This window comes from Archocentrus centrarchus, chromosome 2, assembly GCF_007364275.1.
Source record: "Archocentrus centrarchus isolate MPI-CPG fArcCen1 chromosome 2, fArcCen1, whole genome shotgun sequence".
Classification (NCBI taxonomy): domain Eukaryota; kingdom Metazoa; phylum Chordata; class Actinopteri; order Cichliformes; family Cichlidae; genus Archocentrus; species Archocentrus centrarchus.
The window spans coordinates 6,047,206-6,067,753 of record NC_044347.1 but is presented as its reverse complement, the minus strand read 5'-3'; the positions used below and the strand labels follow the sequence as shown (position 1 = coordinate 6,067,753).

The 20,548-nt window shown below is 40.9% G+C and overlaps 1 pseudogene; it reads left to right on the top strand.

The window, feature by feature from the left end:
- The window catches only part of LOC115798392 (uncharacterized), a 45,880-nt pseudogene extending 38,273 nt beyond the window's left edge, over positions 1 to 7,607 (top strand).
- The last annotated feature ends 12,941 nt before the right edge of the window (positions 7,608 to 20,548 follow it).

The window sequence follows — 20,548 nt, the reverse complement described above, 5'->3', positions numbered from 1 at the left end:
AATGGAGAGCTGAACATTTTCAACCCAGCCACCTCCAGCTCTGCCTCCAGTCTTTTTGTCAGAGCCACCGTCTCTCCAAACCATACATCACAGCAGGTCTCACTATCATCTTGTAAATCTTCCCTTTGCTCTTCTACTGGCTTTCTACTGCCGTGCTCATTTTCTGCATGAAACATCCTGCTGCTCACTGACCGTCACCTCTCTTCAACTCTTTTCATGGTATGGCTCATCAGCTTTTTCTGTAGCTGCTACAGCTCTGCATAAGACAACCCTAATCTCGTTGTATAGAATTCTCATTCTTGCTGATCTGCATCTTTGATTTGGTAAAGATTTTACACCTAACTGACCTAACTAAATGACAAACAGGCTGCAGCTTTGGATTCACCTCTTTGATTATCTGAATGTTATGAAGCAGTACAGCATCTTCCAAATAACACAGCCCCAGGGTCCAGATGGTTTTCCAGCAGAGTTTTATAAAGAATTTTGGTCTGTGCTAGCACCCATTTTTTCAGAATGGTAACTCAGATTCAGAATGATCACACATTATCTCCAAACATGAACTCCGCTAACATTAGCCTGCTTCTTAAACCAGGCAAAGACTCCACACTCCCATCCAGCTACCACCCAATCTCTCTCATTAATGTGTCCCAGAGTGCTGTTTCCTTCCACTAATGTGTTTGCAGAAATCACATTAAAAACATACACAACAAAAACATAATCCAGATTTTTTAACAACCAGCTGCTAAAAGCATTTCCTACATTTGAATATCAGCCACCATGTTGTGAGCATAAACTATCACGTTTTTAATGCAACAATAGGAAGTGACATCATCTTGCTGGGAACTGTAGGTATTTTATTCTTGAAGGCCTCTCATAGCTCCACTGGTGCTGAAAACTAATGTTTGACTATGGCTTTCTGAATATAAGTAGGGCTGCAACTATCAATTATTTTAGTAATCAAGTATTCAATTGATTACTCCGTCAATTCATCAAGTAATTGGATAAGAAATAATTTTTCATTTTAACAATTCATCAGCATATTTTAACTTCCGTACTGCAGATGTTTCTCTGTGTGAAACAAACAGGGTGGATGGAGCAGCTACAAAGTTCAGGTGATCAGGTGGTTGATAAAAAACATTTTGACGGACCCCTCTGTACTGAGGGGGGGGGCACAGAACGGTTGCTAGTGCTAATGGCAGCCCCCCTTTCCCAAGTACACTGTGGTTATAGGTCTGTTCTGGTGGCTACAGCTGACATACAGAAAAAATAACAGCTGACATCCTCTGCACAACACGCGCACATTCAAACATGCGCACTCACAGCACAGAGAAGTGGGGGCGTGAAAAAACATCTCAGCGATCCATTCGTGTTAAAGGGTCGTTTTTGTCTGAGCTGCAGAGTTGAAACGAAACATCAAAGCAACAAATTTGTGTCGAGGATTTTTAATAATCGAACTGCGTTACTCCAAGAATCGTTGCAGCCCTAAAATTTGCATTAATTTTTTAGTTTGTGTATCAAAATACATGAAGGTTGGTATTTACCTTTCATGCTGGGATTTTTTTGTTGAATCGGAAGCCTGAAATTTTCCTTTGATCTTCATTTTCCCTCTTACTTCTCTTCGTGTTCATGCAGTTATTTCGATTTATGCAGCACACGCGTGACCATAGTGAGATCAAACATACACACTGTGAATGAAACTGTCCGTGCTCTGTGGTAGATTGCAAACTGTGCTGAAATGATACAGGCGTAAGCAGCGATAATAGCAGCGACCTAGCCGGGGCGGAGTCTGTGAGGTGCGCTCCTTTGAGAGGCAGAGGAGGGCAATCTTTGTTGGATTTGAATCAGTACATTTTGCATCCAATAAATACAAAGATACAAATACATTGGACAATATTCTGGCAATTTAGTGATATTTCCAGAGCTGTGGTCTTGACTGGTCTTGAAATAAAATCCCGAGTCCGCAAGGTCTGAGTCCATGACAAGACCGAGACCATCAAAAAGTGGTCTCGAGACCAAGACCGATCTCGAGTACTACAACACTAAGCTGAGGTGAGGGAAAATCACAATCCTTAGCTGAGCTCTCAACACCAAATTGTTCACGCTGGAGTTTTTCTTTTAGCTGAGTTATTGTGTGCGCAAATGAAGCAGTGATGGGATTCCTTAGCAGCCATGGCTTACAGGAAATAAAGTCCTCCAAAAGAATCAACCGTAGCAACCTCTTATGAGGGTCCTGAATGTTGATTATGAGCCACGAATCCTCTAGCAGTTGGCGAATAACTCCTCCAACACGGCACTGGTCCATAATATGGTTGTGTTTTTCTGTCAAGACACCGCTGTGTGGCAGGCAGGATTAGGACCCCAGTGCAGGACTCAGAAACAGGAACTGACTTTTCCCAGCTTTATTGCTGGAGTCAAAAGCAAAACAAATCCTACATGGAAGCTAGAAAGTAAAATAAAGAAAAAGTAATACACTGCACTGGAAACACACAACAAGAGGGAGAACGCAACAAAGCACAAAGGGAAACTGAGACAATAAATGCACTTCAGGATAATGAGAGGATGGGAAACAGGTGGTCACACAGCTAAGAGGAACCAACATAATTATTAAAGGGGACATTAACCCAGATGTGAAGCACAGAGCAGAAGTATTACCAAAATAAAACACGAAGAGAACAACCAAATAGGTAGGCAAACTCAGCACAACACACAAAGGACAACAAAACCCCAAAAGCTCTGGATCAAATCCAGAGACCATGACAGAGGGTCTGGATCTGTCTGAGGGATTTCCCTCTGCCTCGTTTTTTTGATGTTTGTATTTGACTACGTTCACACTGCAGCCTGAAGTGACCCAATTCTTTTTTTTTTTTTTTTTTTTGCCATCATGCGCCCTGTATCCAATCTTTTCATGACAGTCTGAACAACACAGATCCGATTTTATCAAATACGATCCAGGCCACATGGATATCTGGTGCTAAATCCAATACGTATCCGATCTTTTCAAATGCAACCTGTGTGTGTGTGTGTATGGCTGGGTCGCATTCATCCAATCTGCATGTCATTGATACTCGACAAACGTCACTGTTCTGCATCCCGTTAAGTGGGCACAGCAAGAAAAACAAACTTACTTCTGTAAACATTGTGATGTTATCGCATCGTTTACTGCACATGTGGGAAGCTTGTAGGCAATGTTGTCTGTAATGTGTTACTTAGTAACGCGTTACTCTAATCTGACTTCTTTTATTCGGTTTACAAGTAATCTAACGTGTTACTATTTGCAGTCCAGTAATCAGGTTAAATTTTCTTATCCAAGTCACTGTGCGTTAGTTTTTTGTCATTTTCCTCAGTACAAAGATTTATTTTTGTTTTCTTCTTGCGCCTCGGGCAGTGACGTCTGGCCAATGTGACAATTGTGTCCCGTTTTCAGCATGAGGACAATAACAGCACAGGGACACAAATGTAAACAATGCAGGGAGGAGAGAGATGCGCGTTTTCCAGCTGAAATAAGGCACTATTGTGAGTCTGTGTCAGCTAAAGATGACAACATCAAGGTTAGTTGTGCCCTGTGCTAAGTACTATCTAGCTTCAAAAACACTACGTCAAATATGAGGAAACATCTGGAGTGATGGCGCAGTCACACTTACAGAGCGAGTTCCACCAGGTGGTCAAGCAGAGCTGCGGCTAATGCAGGAGCCCCCCCCCAGCACCCAAACAGCAAAAGCTGGACTTCAGTACAAACCAGTAAGGAGGGGGGAGAGCTGAAGAAGTTGGTCAGACAGTATGTTTTAGAGGAAATGCTGCCCTTGTTTTGTAGTTGTAATTTTTATGTTGAGGCAGCGGGGGTGCTGCCAGTCTTGTGCCAAAAAGCGATTTCTGGTATTTGCCAGAAAATGATTGCCTGTATTTAAATGACTTGTTGACCTATAATCTGTGAAATGTGTCAAACATATCTCACATGAATGATATCAGGTCATTCTGAGTGAGAAACAGTATTTCTATCACAAGGTAGAAGCTGCACTCAATTTTTGGCAAAGTGACTTTTATATATATATTTTAGTTACTTCTAAAATTAATCAGTAAAGTAACTAAGTTACTTTACTGATTAATTTTAGAAGTAACTAAGTTACTTTTTAAAGGAGTAATCCGTAATCAGTAATTGGACTACTTTTTCAAGGTAACTATACCATCACTACTTGTAGGTTCATCTGCAGTTCACAAACAGATCACATCCAAGTCACATATATTTGGAAATGTGAACGACCATGCAAATAAAATTGGATTTCACGAAAAATTGGAATTGGCTCACTTCAGGCTGCAGTGTGAACATAGCCTTAATTTGTGGTGTTGCCACAGTAAACAATAGCCTTCATTGCAGTTTTCAGTCTTTTCATTTACAGCTGTAAAACATGTCCACAGGATGCTCCTTTTAACTTTTTGTTGCTGAGTCACGTGTTGGCACAGCAACAAATTACAGAAGAGCAGGCAATGAGGGGGAGAAGCAAAGTGTGCAATGAATGGTGTTAGTGTTGACATTGATTTTTGTTTTTAATGAAAAAGGAGCAATTTAGTATTGAATGGAGAATCAATTCTATCACTTTACTATTGATTTGATACCAATAAATCACTGATATCAACTGTCAATTTGGGATTGATCCACCCACTAATAGTGCTCCAATTAAATTAAAACATTAATCAATATTACTTAAGAAGACTAGACCTTTACTAATTGTTTTCTTATTATTGTCTTTTCAGACTGAGTCTCTGTGACCTCTCAGAGAGAAGCTGTGAAACTCTGTCCTCAGTTCTCAGCTCCCAGTCCTCTAGTCTGAGAGAGCTGGACCTGAGTAACAATGACCTGAAGGACTCAGGAGTGAAAGCTTTATCTTCTGGACTGGAGAATCCACATTGTAAACTGGAAACACTCAGGTCAGCATTCTTCAAATGTTCAACAGATGACTAAAATCTGGTTTCCATTAGTGTCTAACTGATGCAGGACTGTGTCTGCTGTGATTTATCAAATTATCTAAACTGTGGCAGTTTTTTTTTCTCTACTCAAAGAATTTTCTTTTTTGAGTTTCTTTATTTTAAAGATTTCTTTAAATCAGCTCCTGAGCCTTGAATCTGGACTGAAAGGTTTTCAGTGTTTTTTTTTTTAATCTGGCTGATGGATCTGATCAAAATGCAGAAAACATATTAAAAGTGTTGGATGTTGCTCATCATGGTGAAATCCTGTTTTCTGCACAGTTTGTTCTTCTTCCTCTCTCTGTGTCTGATTCTTAATGAAGTCTTTCCTCATGTGCACCTTTAAATGATGTCAGCCTCACCAGCAGCACAGTTCAGTGGAGGATGATGTTTAGCTGCCACTTTGGTTCTGCAAAGATTTGATGGGTTGTGATCAAATTAGTTTCAGATGTTCATGTTGTCCTCACAATGAAATATAAGAACTTCAACAATCAGCAGACTTTTAATTTAGTGCCATCATCTGCTCAGACTTCTAGTTTGACCAAAACTTCCATTCAAACCAAAAAGCAGCAAAACTAATGACACTCCCATCAGCCTCAGTCCTACTTTATGTAGATTTGATCATCATTTTGACTTCACTGATTTGATCACTTGTAGACTTTAACATTTAGACTGACTTGGTTATTTTGAACTCCTGTTTCAGTCATTTCATTTTAAAATGATTTGTTGCTGCAGTTTGTTGTCTGCATGCAGCTGCTCTGCTGTTCTCTAAGAGTATCTGTCATGTCTGCAGGCTGTCAGGCTGCCTGATCACAGAAGAAGGTTGTAAGTCTCTGGTCTCAGCTTTGAGCTCCAACCCCTCCCATCTGAGAGAGCTGGACCTGAGCTACAACCATCCAGGAGAGGCAGGAGTGAAGCTGCTGGAGCAGCTGAGACTGGAAACTCTCAGGTATGGAGAGGCCTGTTGCAGCCACAGACAGTGTCTGATAGAGGAGGAAGCTGTACTTCACTCTGGCCCTGTCTGATGACTTCATGCTGGATACGAGTGTTATCTGAACAGTCACACATAGAGGAACCTTTTTACTTTGCTTCTATCAGAAAGTCTGCTTGAACAGAAACAGTAGATATCTGTATGGGGGTCTCAAAGGAGAAAATCTCCATCAACAACAATGGAGCAACCAGTTCAAAGTGATCTCTGCAGAGGAACAGTCTCACATTTTTATCCTCTGACCATCAATGGGATTAAGTTTCATAAATCAATAAATGAGCCTTTCTATTGATTTCCAGTGGCTCATGTTCCTGTTAGGAGAATCTGAAATATTGAGCATCAAAGTCAGTGAGAAAAATCAAAGTGAAGCAGACGAGTATGAGAATCAGAGTGAGTGAAACAGAGCAGGAGAATCCAAAAACAGAAACTAATGAAAAGTGAAGTGACAGATGCTTCCTTTGTAGTTCACTGCAGCTGCCTTTGTTTGTGCACTGCAATAATGATCTGATCATTGATCCACTCTGATCATTAATATTCAGACCAAGTAGCAGCACATCAAGGACAGGAGAACAAAAAGTCAGCAGGTCCCTCTGTGATCATTTCCATGCAGAAAAATACAACAAACCTGTTGCATCTTTTTCCAGAGCTGTTAATTAACAGCTCACAGAGTCACTGATGTTCTCCATTTAGAACAAACACAAAGAGGACACAATCTGAAAATCAGTGTCTAACAGTGTGTGTCTGAGAGCGATGTAATGTCCATGTGTGCATGCTGAAAGAGACTGTGCTGCTCTGACCCCCCTCCTCCTTTCAGGGTGGAGCCTGCTGGAGTCCGATGGCTGATCCCAGGTCTGAGGAAGTGTAAGTGTGTTTTTAATGTGATTGATGAAAACAAAGCAGCACACATTCAACCATCTTCAAACTGTCACATCACTCATTCACATCTCTGATGTCAGGAGTCATCATCAAAGTGTCAATCAGTGAACAGATGATGGATCAATAATTGCAGCTGGATTGTGTTTGTTCTCTCCATCAGATTCCTGTCAACTCACAATCAACACAAACACAGTGAACAGAAAACTACAACTGACTGACAACAACAGGAAGGTGACATTTGTGATTGTGGATCAGTCATATCCTGATCATCCAGACAGATTTGATCATTGGCCTCAGCTGCTGTGTAGAGATGATCTGACTGGTCGCTGTTACTGGGAGGTCAAGTGGAGAGGGAGGGTTCAAATATCAGTGAGTTACAGAAGAATCAGCAGGAAAGGAAACAGAGAAAACTGTGAGTTTGGAAGGAATGATCAGTCCTGGAGTCTAAGCTGCTCTAATGATGGTGCTGTTGGAGTTTATTACTCTGTCTGGCACAAAAAGAGAAGAACATCCATCTCCACCCCCTCTTCCTCCTCTGTTTCTGACAGAGTAGCAGTGTATGTGGACTGTCCTGCTGGCACTCTGTCCTTCTACAGAGTCTCCTCTGACACTCTGATCCACCTCCACACCTTCAACACCACATTCACTGAACCTCTTTATCCTGGATTTGGGTTCTGGTTTGGTGTGTGTGATTCCTCAGTGTCTCTGTGCTGAGTTGAGTGTAAAGAGTGTCCTCCTGTCAGAGAAACTCTGACTGTTGAACAGATAGTTCAGTCTGTACATGTCTGTCTCTTTCACTCACAAACACGTTTTCAGATTCATGGATTCAATCAGTTGATGTTTGAAACTGTTCTCAATGATTCCTTGTAAACTTCTTCCTCTTCAGTCCTTTAAAGATGGAAGCTGCCATTATTCCAGGATCCACATGTTGTTTTTCTGTCTTTTTCCACTCAAAGCTTCACAGTGAATATCAGGATGTTGTGTTTCTCTGAAGCTCAGTTCAGCTCAGATGATTCAGTTCATGTCAGCTGCAGTTAGTTTGCTGCAGATGACACAAACTGTGATATCAGAGAGGAATCACTGAGCTGCACTGACCCAAAACATCAATTTACAAACTGCTCAGAGACGTTCACACATTATTGTCCAATGAACACAAGTTTGGTGAGCAGCCAGAGTTCATCCTGACATTTATTTTACTGCTGTTAGAATGATGAAATCACAACTAGACTTTAACTTGTCTGTGGTGGCATTTGGACAATTAAATGATCCTTTAGAAACTAGATAGAAATTTCATTATTTGACAACATTGATTTTTTAATACATTATGTGAATTTTACTTCCTGTTTCACCAGCTGATGTAAATTCCTGACTATGGAGCATATGTTACATTGTTGTAACTTCATTGCATGACCTTGTTGTGTTAGTCAGATCTGGCTCAGCAGGTTTTAAATGTTTTGCTTCAGCAGAGAATCTGTACAGTACTAAAGTCAAAGTGTGTAACTTGGATCAGCAATATTTGCTGAATGTGACAGTTTCAGTGATGTAGCAGGAACATCATTTCCTGTTCCTGGACTTCAGCTTTCTAGTTTGATTGTGAGTCTGTTCAGTGTCAGAATAATAAAGTGATTGTGATTAAACCGTACATCAGTGAGACTCTCCTGTTTGATCAGCAGAGAAAATCCCTCTATGTGTTCAAAACGTGCTGAACATTGACTGAAGCTCTAATAGAGACGGAGAGAGATCCTGTATCTGCTCCTTTGTGGGAGGAACAGGACGAGCACTGCCTGATATAGAAAAGGACCTCCAGCAGTCACTGGTGTGAACGTCTCTGAGCAAACAATCAGAAACAGTTTCCATGAGGGTGGCCTGAGGGCCGAATGTCATCGAGTGGGCCCTGTGCTCACTGCCCGGCACCGTGAAGCCAGCTGCTGTTTTCCATAGAATTGGCAGGTCCACCACTGGTGCCCTGTGCTTCTTCCAGATGAGAGCAGGTTCACTCTGAGCACATGTGACAGACATGAAAGGGTCTGGAGAAGCCGTGGACAACATTGTTGCTGTAACATCATTCAGCATGGCCGCTTTGGTGATGGCTCAGTGATGGTCTGGGGAGGTATATCCACGGAGGGACGCACAAACCTCCACAGGCTCAGCAACAACACCCTGACTGCCATCAGGTATTGGGATGCAAACCTTTAGACCCAGTGTCAGACCCCACGCTGGTGCAGTGGGTCCTGGGTTTTTCCTGCTGTATGATTATACCCGGCCTCATGTGGTGAGATGATGCAGGGAGTTCCTGGAGGATAAAGTCACTGATACCATTGACTGGCCCCCATGCTTGCCTGGCCTAAAGCCAACAGAACACCTCTGGGACATTATGTTTAGGTCCATCTAACGCCGCCAAGCTGCACCTCAGACTGTCCAGGAGCTCGGTGATGCCCTGGTCTAAAACTGGGAGGAGACCCCCCAGGACATCATCTGTGGTCTTATTAGGAGCACGCCCCAACATTGTCAGGCATGCGTGCAAGCACATGGGGACCACACAAACTACTGAGTATGATTTCAGCTGCTCCAATGAAATGTCATCAAAATAGAGCAGCCTGCTGCATCATTTTTCTCTGTGATTTTTGGGGGTCTTTTTAAACTCCGCCCCCTGTGGGCTCGTACCTCGGGACTTCCAGGTCATACTCGGCACAGATGTTCCTGTACTATGTCGGCTCCTTGGTCACAGCGTTCCATGTTTGCTCTGCCTGCTAGCATCTCATCATGTGAGGTTTAAATCCCTCCACCTCCACTACAAATACAGACTCAGAGTGAATGGAGCTTTCCCTGCTGCTGTCACTCACACTGATCACTGAACAGTGAGGAGTTCAATCTGAACATCAATGCTTTCTGTTTGTGTGGAGACACAGAGTGACCGATCTGAGCTCATTCATGAGATCACATCTGCTGTGCCTCCCTCAGTCACAAAGTGAAGGTCCATATTCACATATTCACACAGTACCGACTTATGAAGGAATATTTACAACAGTGGAAACCAAATGTGCTCAAATTAAACTATTACAAATCATTCCATTTTTGCCCACTTGTGAGCTCAGAGAGGGTTCATTTCTGCAAAGTTCTTGTTTTTATGACTCACAAAATCTATTTGTGCGATCTGTCTTGTTGTTTGCAACAATAAATATGATATTTTGACATTAACATCAGAAAGTTTATGAAGTATCCAGAGTTATTTTTCTGTGTTCAGTTGTTAACAAGACCAAACGTTCTTCTAGCTCTGCTATTTGCTCGCTGACCACAAAGACAGGTTTTCCCTACAGGCGTGTCTGCTGGAGACAGACAGGTGAGGTCGAAAGCATCGAGCCTCTTTTGGCCCTTGAAAAGCAAACATACGCCAGAGGGGACGGCTCCAAATACCCTGGCATAGTCTCCAGGAGTTACAGGGATATTACATTTTCTGACAAATTCTTCATAGCTGAGCAAAAGTCCTTCACTATTGAATAACTGCTCAACCCATATGATGATGTTCTGAAACCAATATTCCACAAACAGAGATTTCCATTTGTAGAAGATGTCTTTGTTACTCCAAATCAGAAAGTTGTGGGGTTAGCGCTGCTCCTTCGGGTGTTGCTGTTGCGTTGAGACGTAAACAGGAAGTGACACACGGGCTGTGCACACTTAAGAGCAAATGACTAAAACTGTAAACTTAATTATCCATAAGAGTTGATTACTTGTTGGGATAGAAACGTAACACAATCAAACACAAAGATTTGAAAGGAATGAAATGAAACAACAGGAAGTGGAAATCATGACAATAAGACTCTTTTTGTGCCACACAGTTGTCACTGACACACACTGTAATCAATCCAACAGGATGCTGATAGCAGCAAATACATGTTAGAGCTCAGAGGAGGATCTGAGTTTAAGCTCCTGCCTCCTGAACAGGAAGATGGAAGGAAAGGAGAGAAATGTTGCTGTATTCCTGGGAAAGGGAAATTCAGAGGAAAATCAAAGACTTTCAAAGTAAGAGCTGAGAAAAGGAGGCCAGATTGAAGCTTCACTTTTCACATTAAAGTCTGATGTTTGGGAATCTGAAGGATGATGTTACTGTAAAAAATCTCAACTGCTGCTCCTGCTTTTCTTCTTCTGCAGCTTAAACAAATATATAAATATATCTGCATGCTCTGCTGAGCCAAGAAAAACAATCTGAAGATTTTGAAATGGTGTGTGTATCTTTGAGGAGTTTTTGAAACAGCTGCTACAGAGTCTGAATGTGTTCTGGCAGCATTTCACATTGAAATATTAACAAGCTCTGAAATATCATCATAAAATGATCTCAGACCATTAAATGTAGAAAATCCATCAAACTGAAGTTCAGAGTCTCGGCTCAAAGAGTCCAAATGATTCCATGAGGAAAGATTACTGTGATCAAATCAATGAGCAGTTATTGTTTGGAAATGATAATCAGACATTTTCAGGGAGTTTTTTGTCTTTCTCAGGAATTTACAGACTGATAGAAACTCATCTGGATCATCTGATGTGGTTTTAATGATGTGTTGATGTTTTTCACTGTGATCACAGCGTCTGAATGTTGGAGCCAATCAGAAACAAGCCCACGCGGTCACACAAGTCTAACAATGAACTGTTGATGATGAAGTTCAACCAATCACAGCACTGAAACCTAAACAGAAACCTGTGCAGACACCAGGAGAACATGCAGACTCCACACAGAAAGGCTCGGGAGGCTCAAGTTCTACTCATTTGATTTCTTGGCTGTAAAATGTAAGACGAGATCTGTTTGGTCCCAAAATGTCAAAATATTCCTCTGAGGTAAAGTGTTGGCCTTGGTTCATCCCCACACTGTGACCTTTCCAACAAACAACATTGATCTGTTTGGATTCATCATTTTACTGAGACATTTGGATTATAAAATTGATATAAAAATGAAGATTATTTCAAGAGGAAGATTTTCATGCAGGTAATCATTGATTTGATGATCAGTTAAGAGTAATTATTGATGAAGATGGACTGCAGGCTGTACTGTTTAAGCCTATCAGCTGATCACTGACATGATGCTGTGTTGAAAGAACTGAGTTTGTATGAACAGGTGAGTTTGTTCATTTCAAAGAAGCTCAATGATTTCTGCATTAATATCAAAGATCAAAATCATTGCATCATGGTTGATAACTGTGCAAAAATAGAAACATCAGTGGATTCACTTCCTGGAGGAAACCTGTAGTTTAGAGGAAATGCAGTGATTGGATCCATTTCTCCGTCCATCCTGGTCATTATTATTAAGAAAGTTTGTTTGCTTCAACCAATCACAACTTTGGAAAATGTGATTACATCACACATAACATGGTCGACCACACCTCCTCACTGAGGTCAAAGTTTAGTCGACCTTTAGTTTATTTACAACTGCAGGAGCTGCAGAAACAGTCTCCTCGGTTTCTCAGCACGTTCTCCTCTGGTTTGCATCTTTTTACACTCATAATCAGAAGGAGAATAAACCTGCAGTTCATAAATACTCACAGCAGCTCTGATCACAGGGATTATGGCACAAAGAAGTGCAGCATGAACAAACATCTTCATGGTGGAGACCAAAAATGATCTAATGTTTGTACTTTTTTCACACTGTTTCAAATATAAATCTGAACAATTGATATTTTTAATTTGCTGCTACATCAGAGTGAAATACAGAATTCCAGTTTTAGGGAGAAATGCAGTCATCCAGGAATCATTGTGTAAAAGCTTCAGAATATAGACAGGACTCAGGTTTGTGCTGTTAGTGTGATCAGAAACTTCCTGTAATATCTCAGCTTTAATAGAAGTGCAAACATTAGTGCAGAATCATCTTCTCTTGTTCAGAGATGCTGCAAATGAGCAGCTGTTTGATTCTGTCAGGAAACCAGGAACTCTGGGACGCCCAAAGAGACGCACCTGAGAAAGGCAAATACAGTAAAGACCACTTCCCCCTGTAACAGGATCAAACCAGACAAATCACTGTTGATGTAATCTGTTACTACAGCATACAGCAGTGTGTACGGGCTCAGCAATGAACTTTCACCTTTAAATTTAGGACCAAATATGTCATTAAAGTTCTCAGAGAAGCAGAAACATGTGGAACAACAACCAGAGTTAAACTGGGACATTATTGTCAGTCATGCTGTTATGAACTCAGTGACTGCTGCTGATGCAAACATGTTTAACCCTCATCCTGCCAGCATGTTAAACCACAGCAGCTGCTCTGCACTCTCTGAATGCCGTTCCCTCTTCAGCCTCTTTGTGGCTTTCTTCTCAAAGACCTCTTCAAGGATCTTTGGAGCTGCAGAGACCACCATGACCTGGATGACTGAGAACACACACACACGTTCCCTGTGCAGCATAAAGTCAGTATCAGTGTGTTTCAAACAATAACAAAGACAGCGCTCTCTTTTCACTTCCATGATGACACAACACATCTGTCATTTGTGTCATTTTGTACGCCATGCGTCAGATTTCAGAAATGTATTTTCATCAATGAACTGGAATTAAAATGTTTTATCTTTAAAATAAATAAAGATATGGGCAATATGCCAGGATAACATGCAGGTTTATAGCAGGAAACCTGAGAAGAACCAAGAGAAAGTGAGGATCACTTCACCTCCATCGCTCTCAGTCAGAAACTGTGTCAGCAGCAGGTGTAGATTTGGGATAAAGGTGTTACTTTATGACTGTACGAACATTTGAAATGTTTCCAAACAAATATTCTCACTAACTCTGATTGTTTGAATCCTCTGACTCCACTACAAATACAGACTCAGTGTGAGTGGAGATTTCCTGACTGCTGACTCACACTGAACAGTGATGCGTTCAATCCAACATGAATGTTTCCTGTTTGTGTGAACACAGAAAAACTGATCTGATCTTATTCATGAGATCATGTCTGTATTATTCAAAGCTCAGATTCTTTGTAAACTTCCTAAACATGTTGGTTTGAGGAAAATCAAAGAGCCGATTAAATGTAAAGGAAACAGGAAATAAAGGAGAGAAATCTTTAAAATAAAGAAACTCAAAAAAGAAGAATTCTTTGAGCAGAGAAGAAAAAAACTGCTACAATTTAGATTAGTGATGGGGAGTTCAACTCTTTTCAGAGAGCCGGCTCTTTCGGCTCCCAAACGGCTCTTTACTTTTTAGCATTTGTAGTCTCGTATTTTAGCCTAAATAAGCAAAAATGAATAGTTTGTGTGCTGAGAAGCCCTTTTGCCTTCAGTCTTTTTATAATAAACTTTATAACTGCTTGATTTTGTGCATTCTTCCTCTTACAAAAACATTGGTTTAACATTTTAAATAAACTTTTAATGGAACACAGGACAAACAAACACTGACTTATTTTGCTTTGTGTTGCAGTAGGACGAGTTATAGTTGCAGTTTTGGGGAGGGTGGTGGATGCAGCAACAGTTGTTTTTTGTTCAGCATTTGAAGAATGCTGACCTGAGTGTTTCCAGTTTACAGTGTGGATTCTCCAGTCCAGAAGATAAAATTTTCACTCCTGAGTCCTTCAGGTCATTGTTACTCAGGTCCAGCTCTCTCAGACTAGAGGACTGGGAGCTGAGAACTGAGGACAGAGTTTCACAGCTTCTCTCTGAGATGTCACAGAGACTCAGTCTGAAAAGACAATAATAAGAAAACAAGTAGTAAAGGATTAGTCTTCTTCAGTAACATTGATTTATATTTTAATTTAATTGGAGCTCTACTAGTGGGTGGATCAGTCCTAAAGTGATATTTGAGATCCATTATGGTATTGGTATCAGATCAATACTAGAGTCATGGAATTGATACTACATTCAGTACTGCATTGCTCCTGTTTCATCAATAATTCAGCATCCTGTGGAGATATTTTACAGCTAGAAATGAAAAGACTGAAAACTGCTGTATGTATGAAGATATTGTTTACTGTGGCAACACCACAAATTTTTGTAATTGAAGTGTTTCATTTCCCTCGTTGTGTTTCTTAGTTTGTTGTTGCTCTAGTTTTATGATGGGTTTGCAGTTTGCATTTTTAGATCTTACTTTAGTTATTTGAGAGATGTTCTTGATTATTGTTTAGTTATGTTGTGATTCCCACTCCTCCTGTGTTTCCATGTCCTCCTGTTCTGTCGGTGTTCCTGTGTCTGTTTGTTTCTCATGTCTTCATCTCATCTCTGTAATTATGTTCAGCTGTGCTCCTCACCTGTTACCTGTTCCCTGATTGTCCCTCTGTGGATATATTGTCTGTGTTTCCCTTTGTTCCTGGTTGCATCATCATTTGTTTCCCTGCTGTGTGTCTTTATGCCTTAAGTTCATGTTTACATCTAGCCAAGCCAAGTTTGACTGTGTTTTTTTTTTTTTAGTTATGTACTGCTGGCTCCTGACCAGCTCTGTTACATTCTGTGTTTCTGTTAATAAAGCTGGAGTATAAAGTTAGCTCTCTCCTTCGAGTCCTGCATTGGGGTCCTCTGCCTTGCCGGACTCAGCAGCAACCCTGACAAATAACTGGTTGTGTCACCCTTGGCAGAAAGAACTGTAATCAAGTGTTTGTGATTTCTGACGAGTCTCTCTCATCACTGTGGAGGAATTTTGGTCCACTCTTCTTTGCAGAATAGTTTTAATTCAGCCACATTGGAGGGTTTTCCAGCATGAACGGCCTGTTTAAGGCCAAAGCATCTCAGCTGGACTTTGTTTTAGCCAATCAGAGGTGGCCTTGCTGGTGTGTTTTGGATCATTGTCCTGCTGCATAACACAAGTAAGCAGAGCTTCAGGGCACAAACTGATGGCTGGACATCTGCTCTATATGATAAAAGTACAGAAGGTTCCTTTAAAAGTTGTGTTGTGTTTACTTGGTATCAGTTGTAGTGTCTGAATGTGAAACTGCATTCATGTTGTCTCCTAAAGGTGTAAGAAAATTCCAACAAGGGAACTCTCAGTTTGGGAGCTCATCTTCACTGTTTAACTTTACCAAAAAAAGAAAAGTTGTAAAATTGGGGGTCTCTGAGCCCCTCCAAGAAAACTGGTAGAAACCAGTCTATGTGTGACAACATGAGTACCAGATGTTAAAGCATATATAAGGCTGTAAGTTTCTTTGTTCGGTGTGCAGAAGATCATTGGCCTTCTTTTATTCTATAAAGACTGTGTAACCAAGAATTCCTTCAAACACAACATCATGGCTTTAAGATCAAGAAACCACACAGTTCAATACCAAATTTTCTAATATCACAGATCATTGGTGAACACATAAATTGTCCACTGTAGCTTTGTAAGGGGCTTAAGTGAAATATAATATGGGATAGAAATAGTGTATAAGTGTATGGAGACATGGCTTATATTGATTTTTCACACTGTAATTCACAGGTCCATATCATATGTTTCGCATATATATTAAAATAAGGTAACAATGAAAACTCCACAACTCTCTTCAATGCAGCAAAGTTCACTGCATTTACAAAAGTACTGAGATTCTTTTCTTAAAAAGTACTTGTGTTAAAAAATACTCTGGAAAAGGTTGAAGTACCTCTACCAGAGTAGCCTGTACTTTTTCACTTTTACTCAAGTAAAAGTACAGGCTGTGAAATGTACTCAGAGTAAGAAAGTAAAAGTATCTCTTTGGAGCACATTTCTTTCTATTGTTGAGCAAAGCTAACTGAACCTTGTGCTGCAGCTGTCTTACTGTTTTCAGCTGCTGGGAGTGAAGCAGAGTGGATGATGATGCAGATGAGTGACAGACTGATGATGATGATGATGATGATGATGTTTGATGAGGAGGAGAAGCACATTAGAGGTCTGCTTCACAGCTAAAGCTCTGAGTCTGAATACACAGGTTCCTCTCAAATGTTTGTTTTTCCCCAAATAATTAATATTATTTGTTGGGGTGGGACTCGATTAAAAAGATTATTCTAATTAATTAGGAGCTTTCTAATTAATTAATTGAAATTAATCACATTTCAATATTTAACATGATAAATATTAATTTAAGTTTAGTTGATGAATGAATCAATATACATAAGCTTAAACTTCAATATTTTGTTTATTTTCCCACCAGTCTACTACACAGACCAACGAAGGGTGGAAGTGCTCCTGTGATAAGCAAACTCCTGAAATTAAAGTAAAGCATCATAACTGGATAGTTTTATTCAACATTAATGTCTCACTTAATATAGTTGGAAATTAATCATTAGCTCAGCTGTATTCCTTGATGTTGAAATGTGTTATACTTGTTTTAACAGCTTATTTTGAATTAAAGATTTAAAATTAAACCACAAAAAGGAGAAAAAGTTTGTTTTTGCCGTTTAACCAGCTGCTTTTACACAGCTGTGGAAAAGCAGCTGGTTAAACAGCGAGGACAGAGAGGATGCAGCCTTCGCAGGATGCGGCCCCTCAATTTCACACAGGGGTAAAGAGATTTACAAGTAAGGACATGTCAGGAAATAAATTAAACGTAGCAAGAATTTGGTAAAAAGATCTCAGATCAAATCACAAATCACATGATCTGACCTGAGTGTCTCCAGTTTCCCATTAATGCACTAAATTGATATTATCATTATTCTGAGAGTCATAATCAATTAAATCTGCTTTGCTACAGTTTTGCATCGTCCACAAATAACCAACACTTGCGACACAGACGTGTCTGAGCGTCCATACTATGTGTGTGTGTGTGTGTGTGTGTGTGTGTGTGTGTGTGTGTGTGTGTGTGTGTGTGTGTGTGTGTGTGTGTGTGTGTGTGTGTGTGTGTGTGTAGTGACACTGATCCATCATAGTTCTCATCAAATATGAGAGAATATAGGAGGAGCATATTTCTGACTGTTGGACTGTTTTGTTTTTTGTGTTTTTTCATTGATGCTTAATGTAACTGTGCATCCACAGATGTTACTTTATCTCATCTTAACTTGTTTCCTGCTGTGTTGGGGAGGGAACAGTGAAGAGTGCAGAGAGAGGAGAGATATTTCACACAGAAAAAAACTACCTGGATGATATAACAGAACTGTCTGTCTAAGCTGAAAAGTTGGTCGACGTCATAAATAAATAACATTATATCTGTTCAGCTGACATCCAGTCAATGTATGTTCAGAAATTAAGAGGCTGAATCAGACAGTGGTGTTTGTCAACATGCAAATGCTTCTTCATGCTGAAAGTTTGTGTTTCATATTTTTTTTGTATGATAAAGAGGGTAAATAGCAGCACCATAATTACAGGCTCTTGTTGGAAGGCAGTGATGCCACAGAGGAGCAATAGGACAACTGGAGCTATGAAGCAAATTGCTGAAACCTAATGCAGTGCTGTGAAAACATATTTGCCCCCTTATTGATGTCTTAGTTTGTTACATATTTGTCACATTTGCATGATCATCAATATATATTTAATGTTCTCCACTGAACCATCCAAGGTTTACTCTCAGTGGGAACAATATGAGAACAGCACCCCCACCAAGGCTGGAGATGCAGCAATACTGGAAGAGCATATGGGAGAAGGATGCGTCACACAACACCAATACTCAGTGGTTAGTGGATCTAAGAGAAGACCACAGCAACCTCCCTGAACAGGTTCCAGTAACCATCACAGTGGCAGACATCCAGGAAAGAGTCTCACATATGAAGAGCTGGACAGCACCAGGCCCTGACATGATACACACCTACTGGCTAAAGAAGCTAACTACACTCCATGAGCACCTGGCAACACAAATGAACCAACTGCTAGAGGCTAAGACACACCCAGAATGGCTGACTGAAGGCCATATGGTCCTGATCCTCAAAGACCCCCAGAAGGGACTGGCCAAATCCAACTACCGGCCAATAACCTGCCTCAGTACAACATGGAAACTCCTGTCAGACATCATAGAAGCTAAGATGAGCAGGCACGTGGCTCAATGTATAAGCGGGGCCCAGAAAGGAATTGTCAGAGATACCAGAGGAGCAAAACACCTCCTACTGGTAAACAGAGCAGTCACTCAAGACTGTAAGACCAGGCTGACCAACCTGTGCACTGCCTGGGATGGTTGCAAGAAAGCCTTTGACTCAATGCCACACAAACAGACCTGGAATGCCTAGAACTCTACAAAATCAACAGGACACTAAGAGCTTTCATTAGGAACTTATTGGGAATGTGGAGAACAACACTGGAGGCAAATTTCAAACCAATTGCACCACTGCTGTTCTGCATAGGCCTGAATCCCCTCATCATTGACAAAACTGGCTATGGATACCAACTATGAAATGGCCACTGATGTTAGGATGAGAAAGCTCCTTACCTTGGAGGGTTTCACCCCAAATCCAGCACCCTGAGACTGTATGCTAAGCGGAAGGAAGAAGGCCAAGGACTAGTGAGTGTCAGAACCACTGTCCTGGATCAAACAACAAAGATCCATGAATTTACCACCAATGGTGGTCGAGAATAACAGAGCTAAGATCGTGTGGGACTTCCAGATACTGACAGACAAACTTGTGATGGCTAACCAACCGGACATAGCAGTGGTGGACAAACAGAGGAAGAAAGCCGTTGTGATAGATGTCGCAATACCAAGAGAGGCAAGTGAACACGAGAAGCTCAAAACCATACCAAGGGCTCAGAGAAGAGCTAGAAAGGACGTGGAAGGTGAAGGTAACAGTTGTCCCCATGGTAATCGGAACACTGGGAGCAGTGACTCCTAAACTGGGAGAATGGCTCCAGCAGATCCAGGAATGACAAATGAGATCTCTGTCCAGAAGAGGGCAGTCTTGGGAACAGCTAAGATACTGTGCAGGACCCTCAAGCTCCCAGACCTCTGTTAGAGGACCTGAGCTCAGAGGACAAAGACTGCCCGCAGGGCGAGCTGGGATTTATATTAAAAATGACGATTTAAACAATTAAGGGACAATAATAATTTAAATAATTAAAATTCTTAGGTCGTGCTGGGAGGTGACGGCCTGCTGGGGGGGGGTGGGCTGCTCATTGCCTCTGGCTCTCTGGGCTCTTGCCCGTTGACTGTGGGGGCTCCGTCTGGGGTCTCCCTCCTTCCTCCTCTAGTGTGTGTGCATGGTCGCCATCGGGATGTATGGCCTCGGGTCTTCTGAGCTCCTGGTGGGCCGAGGATGGTCTGGGTCCCGTGGGTCTTTCCCTACTTGCTTCTGGATCTGGATGGGGGTGGTTGCAGCTTTTTGCCCTCATTATTCAGTACGTTCCATGACAGAGGCGCACACACATTACTAAAAACTACAGCAAGACTGTATGTATGTGTATGTGTATATGCATGTATATAAAGGTGAATGTGTGTGTATGTGGATCTATCTATCTTCTATTATTATTTTTTTTTTCTCTCTCTGTTCTCTCCTTTTTTATTTTGGCTTCTTTCTGTTTTTTTCTTCCTGCCTGTCAGATCTGGCAACAGTAAAAATAAAATGCAAACATTAACAAGAAAAACCTTTAGAAAACTTATAGAGCTCTTCTTGTAAAAGCAAATCTGTTTGGTACAACAATGCATTCGGATCATCATTCCAACTGTAAAAACTGCCAGACATGACAGGCCCAAGAGAAAAAAAAATCCCTCAATGAATGATTATCTAAAAATTACATGTGTAATATTTACAGCTGTTAAATTATTAAAATTTGATTATCTGAAAATATTTAAATGTGAAAAATGTCCAAAAAAACAAACTATATGGATCATTAGAAGAAAAAAAGAAATAAGTGATTTCCTTTAAAGTGTCTTTAATGCATAAATCTTTGTGATAACTTACAGAG